The following is a 6,974-nucleotide window of genomic DNA, read 5'->3' on the forward strand; positions in this document are numbered from 1 at the left end:
CAGAAGCTCACCAGGGTAAAGCCAAGCCTCAAAACAGTGGCAAGTATAAGAGCAAGAAAAGCACCTGATCTTCGATACTTGGAAGAGAGGATCCAGATAATCCAAGTGGGTCATTTCACAAAAGAAGTACCGTGAAGAGTCACAGACCTTTCAATGGCATCATGGTTTATTTTAGCTATCCAACCATTTGAAACTGCAAGCAATTGAATGTGTGACAGGTAAACAAATGAGTTTCTCTTCTGAGACACTTGTTCAGGCTTTAACAGATGTTTACCAATTTTTGAGAGGGTTTGGCTGTTAATGTTGGACTTCTCATGCTAAAGGGCTTTTCATAAGAGGATTGTTTAGAAACACTCGTATTATGGGTATTTGGGTTTCTCCTCAGCTGTGACTTTGGAAAAAAATATATTCTCTTCAGTTGATCCAAACTTTGACTCCTCAGATTAGCTTTTGGAAGACAACAGATGATATAAAGTTATTATATCACAACTGTGGTCACTGTGCCATGTTATTCTTAAGATAATGCAGGGAGGAGAGAAGAACTAGGAGGAGAATTTGGAACTCACCTAGACAGCTCTCCTTCTCTAGATGCAGCAGGGTGCTGCTTGAAAATGGTACCAGCCTTTCCAGTCAGCAGGATATTACAGCATCAACAGTTCCATTGCAGAAGCATGAATAAGCACTCCCTAATTGTCTCTAGACAAACTGAGACATAATTAAAAATATCCCCTCTGATGGGTTAAATAATTTGGCTGCCTTCTTTCTATCAGGATGGGGAATGTTCTCTCTCACAGAATAAGGAATGTTCTCTCTGGCAGAGCTGTGGGAAGGCAATGAACAGCTCGTGCAGTATCTTTTTCAATTATCACAGCTATCTGGAGTCCAAGTTTCTTATTAAGATGCATGATTTATTTAGAAACAATGAACAATACTAGTCAAGTTAGTCAACAGTGGAACACTTTAAAATGCTGCGTTCTTTGATAAATAAATAACTCTTTCTATTTCTAGTGACAATGCCGCATGCATAAAAAATGGAAACAATTTCAAAGCACTGTTTCTGAGTGCTGGGTAGCTTCATACTGGGCTTATTCAACCTGTTTGGTAATATATAGAGAAAGAAACCATTAACTCATTTCTGTAAAGCTGGGGTTTCTTGCTGTCCTGATGAAAGACTGTACGAAATTGTCCTGAAATAATACTTCTAATGGATCACCAAAAAGTGTAAAAGCTGATTTGCAGCTCTACAGTGCTGTGTCAGCCACTATAAAGATTACATGGATGTCTTTGAAGAAGATCACATTTAATGATGTGGTCTTCACATGTGCAATATCAAAAATATATCAAAACTAACATAAACATTGTATCCAAGTGTTTAGCTCACTCTACTGCTTTGAAAAACAGTACTAAAAGCAAACACTGTGGTAAATTATGCTAATGAATATGTAAGTTGGGCAAGTTGGCAGATTACATGAACTAATTTACTGTAAGAATAGGGGCATTAAAATCCCTATTTGGAGCACTACACACCTTTTCAAGTTGTTGCACCATCCTAACAAGCCAATCAACTTGACCTTTTAGATGATATATTTTGAAACCCTTCTATGTAAAAATAATGCACTGGCAAAGCCCCAAATCAGTAGCTCTGTCTGTGCAATTTCTCATCTGATAAAATTTCATTTTCGGTGCATTTTAAGAGCACCTGCATTGAAAAGGCCAGAGGGCCATATTAAAATTATAAGATGTGAAAAACGAAACTTTCCCTCCTGTATTTCCCTACAGAATGGCTTCCAGGTTAATCCATTTGAGTGCTCTCTATACAGAACCTGTATATACACAGTTAGTCTCCCTTGCTAATGCTGTAAGAATCAATATGGGACATTCATTCCTTTGCTTTGGGCCCTGCTTAGGAGAATACCTGCCTTATCTGGAACATTATGCATGCCCAGCAAGGGATCAGTTAACTATTACCATATTGGGCAATACTTCAATTCCCTTTGAATAGCACCTTATGTTGCAATGAGCCCCAGTGAATCATTGTGATTATTCACCCAGGAATGTGCAAAAGCACAAATACGAAAAAAACTGTTCTGTGTTCTGAACATACAGGGTCAAATTACAGGCAATTCCAGCTGATTAACCTTGTGCTGGGAAAACTGCCTGACTCGACCTTTAGAAAAGTTGCTTTAATGAGGATACTTGATGTGAGTAAAAATCACACTTGACTTTGTTAAGGCCTGTTTGTTTTTTGGATCACATCTCCAGGCAGCACAGGTATTCATGCTCTTCATGCATTTCAGCTCTGGTCTTCAAATGACTTCCTAATTTTCAACCCACATGAAGGTTACACATGCAGTCCCCTCTTGTGTATGATTTTTCTCAATGGCATGGTAATTTTCTCATTCAGAACAATTCTGAAAGGTTTACTTTCCATTTACTTTTTGGCTTGCTTGAATAGGCTTCCAAATGGTTTTTGAAATTGTCTTTTTTTTTTTTTTAACAAATTATGATCACAACTCATCTACTGAAAATAATTGAGTGATAGCAATTGAGTAATTTTCAGTCTGGGAAATCCCATTGCCAATTAAGCTTCCTGTTTTCTTTCGTATTATAAATCAGCAGAGTAAAGAGACTGAAATAAGTGATGACAAGTTCCCCAAATGAGTTGTTTTACTAGTATGTAATTTTATTACTAGCTAATATTTGCAAGGAATGTTCAATAGGAAGCAGAAAAAGCTCTCAATTTCCATTAATTTTCTACAGGTATTAAAAGTAACAGTTGATAAAAAGCACATTACAAAAATATTTGTGGTTTTGCTTCTATTACATCTGCAGTGTAACATTTTTCCTGTTAAGTACTGGTAGTTTTCACAGTAATCACCACAAATTTTATTAAAAATAAAACATTTTTAAGCTCTGAGGTTTCTTAGAGCCTTGTCATCAGATAAAACAGTTAGAAAACAGCCATGTAACAGGCTCAGCAAGGGTCAAAAATACAAAATGTTTGTAAATACATCAAAAAAAGGACTGAAAACAAAATGAAAATTGCAACTGTAACGGTCTAACTATATTTCATATATTCATATGAATATTTTCATTTCAGCATCTCAAGAATTGGACTGGGAGGAGGGGAAGGCAGCAATAGAATCATTCCCTTGGTCACAAGTGGCCTCATGCAGAGAAGGACACAGGATGTGAAGACACCTCAAGGGCAGTAGAGGACAAATATAAGACATGTTAAAACTCAAATAATGCAAAGAAGGTGAAATGGAACACGGATTATGAGTTATTGTGACAAGATTATTAACCAGTGGCCTAAACCCAACGAAACAAAACACTTTCTTTTACACCACAAGACTCTACCTAAATAAATCCTTAAGAGCTCATGTTTTATGGTATAACTGGGTTCACAGAAGGGATTGGCCAAAACCATAGGTCCATCAAGAGCTAATAAATACGGTGGCTGAATTACAGACTTCCAGATAAGGATGCTGTTAACCATTTATTTCTAAAAACTAGAAGGGTGTGCCATGGAAATAACTATTCCCCTGTTTCTAACACCATTTTTCCCACGCATCCATTATGAGTCATGTGGAGACACGATGATTCTGAGCTAAATGCACTTTTGATCTAACCCAACAGAACAGGGGAAAACTCTGCTGTCATACATCCTACACCAAGTCTAGTCCTCAACACTCAGACTACATCCTTTCCCTAAGGAGAAGAGAAGTTGATGAAAACTGACTTTGTCAGTTTAAATTTTATTACAGTTTCTTCTGCTGCTTTGCCTTGTTCATCAACATGAATATCTTGTTCATCAAAGATCTGTTCCAAATCCTTTTGAAGGAAACATTTCTCTAAAGTAAGTAGATTCAATTCATTTGTGGAGACCTATTAAGAGACCTACAGAGTATTAAATGTGCTTCTGGGGATCACATCTATTTTATCCAAATCAGCTGTTATGTTCTTTTAAGTAGAACATATATGAGCAGAAACTAAATTCAAATACTCTTGATAAGTGCAATTTATCAGGTCTGTAAAAAATAGCAGATGTTTTATCTCATGAAAATATTACAGTGCTCCTGGGAAGTAAATGTAATTTTGCTTTGCCTATAAGAAGTGCTATTTATGTAACTAAAATATGCACAGCAAGAAAAATAAATATGCAGTATGTGTATATTTGCAAGATACATATAGTTTTATGACGTGTATTTACCAAAATCTAATTCCTAAAAAAGGAACAGTAAAAAAAAAAAGGAAATCATTCTTATAATAGTTTCTTTCAGCGAAGACACAAGATCATCATGTGAACTTTTACAATAGGAAGAAAATTACTTAATCAAGAGCTAAAAATACAGAAGTCCTGTAATATTTCTAAGTGCAATAAGTACAAATTTCTGGGCTTCTGACTATGTTGACCTGTTTATCTTCAAATGCTTCAGGAACCACAGCATAAGTGCCTCATCCTGTGATGAACAGAATCTTGGCACTCCACTTTAAGGACTGCAGTTCTGTTTGCCTGCCCCAGTCAAAATGTTTAAAATCAAAACATTGACAAGGTAGATTTAACTGTGTTGCAATGTTGAGATGCAAACTGTGTAGCCTCCTAAAGAAGAAAACTCACATACAGGAGAGGACACATGGAGTTACACCCAGAAAGCTTGTTTTAATTCAGATGTGCTTTCCACTGTCAAAGGAGACTAAAGGAAGAAAAGACAGAAAATCTGCATATCAGTTATTTTGCTATCCCTAGCACCATCTACTGTCACTCACTGTGGGACAACACTTTCCAGGGGCAGCAAACCAAGCCAAGCTTTATTATGCTTGTTCTCAAAGATCAATTCCCCTTTTCCAGATCTTTTCTATCAACATCATTAACAAGTACAACAGAGAATCTCAACTGTCCCTGTTGCCTTATTTATCTCCCTGTTCACAAGAACAAACACAGCGTTTTTCTTTTTTTTCTAATACAAAACATTCACCCTATTTTAATATAAATTATGCATAATATTCTTCAATATATTATTTAGTAAAAGCACTATTAGCTATAAAGAAGTCTTACGTGTAGTTTTTCTGTCAGTACTGTAGTCATAACTCTTTGGTTGTCTTCTCAGGTTTCACAGCTTAATAACTGGCTGACCTTGGATAAGCCATGTAAGTTTACTGAGTCTCACTATAAATACTTAAAGCAAAGATCTGCGAGATCCAACAAAATTAGATGCTGTCAGATGTACACACATTTTTGCAATTGCATTTTGTGTAATTTTCAGCTCCTCTAAATGCCACAGAATGCACTACTTCAAGAGCAGTGTTTTTCCTGCAGCTTTGTCGAAGAAATTCATTTTTCCTAAAATCTCTTTCTGAAGCTGTAAAGTCAAAATTTCATATAAAAGCACCATACTGTGCATTTTGGCAATATTGGCTTAAGGTAGAAGTTAGTGAGGACAGAAGCACAACAAATCAATACACTATCATTTATAATGTATACACTCGAGAGTACATCTAAAAAGGACAGTTTGAACCAAAAGTGTTATTCACTATATTTCCTTGTGTCATTTATGGTATAAATGCTTCAGGGTAGGGATTGTATCTTACTACTTTTAACAACCAGTTTTATGAGGCATCAAGCTTGTTAGAAGTCTCTTAGGGATATTATATGCAAATTAAAATACAGCTATATTAAGAAATTAAGTCTCACATAAAAAGCTCAAAGCAGTTTGAGACTAAAAGTGCTTAAAAGTTTTTTCTTTTCTTCTTAAGAAGTAACTTTTGTTTATATATAGGAAACAATTCAAGCCCAACAGTAATACCCAGACAGATGATGATAAGACATAACATTTTTATATGAGAGATAATGGATTTTTTCAATCACTAACTTGTAGGAAGGGTGAAATATCATGTTTGACTTCAACACTTCTTAAGTATGAATAGCACTTAATAAGTTCACAGCTATACCATTATGTATCACCTAATTACAATTTAACATCATTTACCTTTCTACTCATATGTATACATTGCTTACTATTATTTCCTAGCAGTTTTTACTGTAAAATTCCCAAAATATGTAGTAGTTACATTTTAAAAAAAGCTTTATTTCTGTTAGCAGGTGAATACCAAATAATCTGGAACACATGACATGCACCATTGGTTATCTTTAGATTTATATTATGAGCTCAGTTCCTAAATACGAATCAACACTGACTACGAGGAGGTAACATGGACTACAAACCCAACAGAAACAAGACCAGAACCTGATTTTGCAATTTCACCTAAGCCTATGATAGTTCTTTATATTCACTATTTTTGGTGCATTTTGTCTAGTATTTCCTTTTACAGCTTGTTAGTCACTACCTTACACATCTCAAATTTAAGGGAAGTCTGCTTTAATATAGCTTATACATCTACACAATTTCACTTTTTTATACTATTAAAAGCGTGTTATGAAGCAGATATTTTGAGAATTTAATTAGTTGACACTATTTCCCAGTCCCATGAGATTTTGTACTACAGAGTGTAAAGATTATGGTAACTATGAAATAAAGGTTCCACCATCTCACTGCATTTTAGGACATTTCTCAGGGGTCTTGCACGTTGGTTTTTCTTTCTTCCCTTTTTTTTTTGACAGACTAGTTTCAAGCTCCATCCCACTTCTCCATCTCCAGTTCTTCAGTCCGTGCTCTCTTCCTCTGCCTTCTCTATTCCTTCCTTCATATTTTAGTTTCTTTTCCTTTTTTTTTTTTTTTTGACCTGCTTATCTCAGTGCTTTGGGAAAGCCGGATAAATACTAGATAACTGCCCGTCTATAGAGGGAGTTCTTCTCCATCAGAGCAGTTCTACCCATTCCCATGGGTTCATCTCGACAGAACAGCCAGTTCTGCTCCCAGGAGCCGAGGAAGAGCTGCCCGGGAGCCGCAGGGGATGTCCCACGCCTGGTGGGACCAGCATAAATCCGGGTTTACCACCCGCTGTGGCTCCTC

Source organism: Corapipo altera, unplaced genomic scaffold (genome assembly GCF_003945725.1).
Source record: "Corapipo altera isolate COAL_440 unplaced genomic scaffold, ASM394572v1 45, whole genome shotgun sequence".
Taxonomy (NCBI): domain Eukaryota; kingdom Metazoa; phylum Chordata; class Aves; order Passeriformes; family Pipridae; genus Corapipo; species Corapipo altera.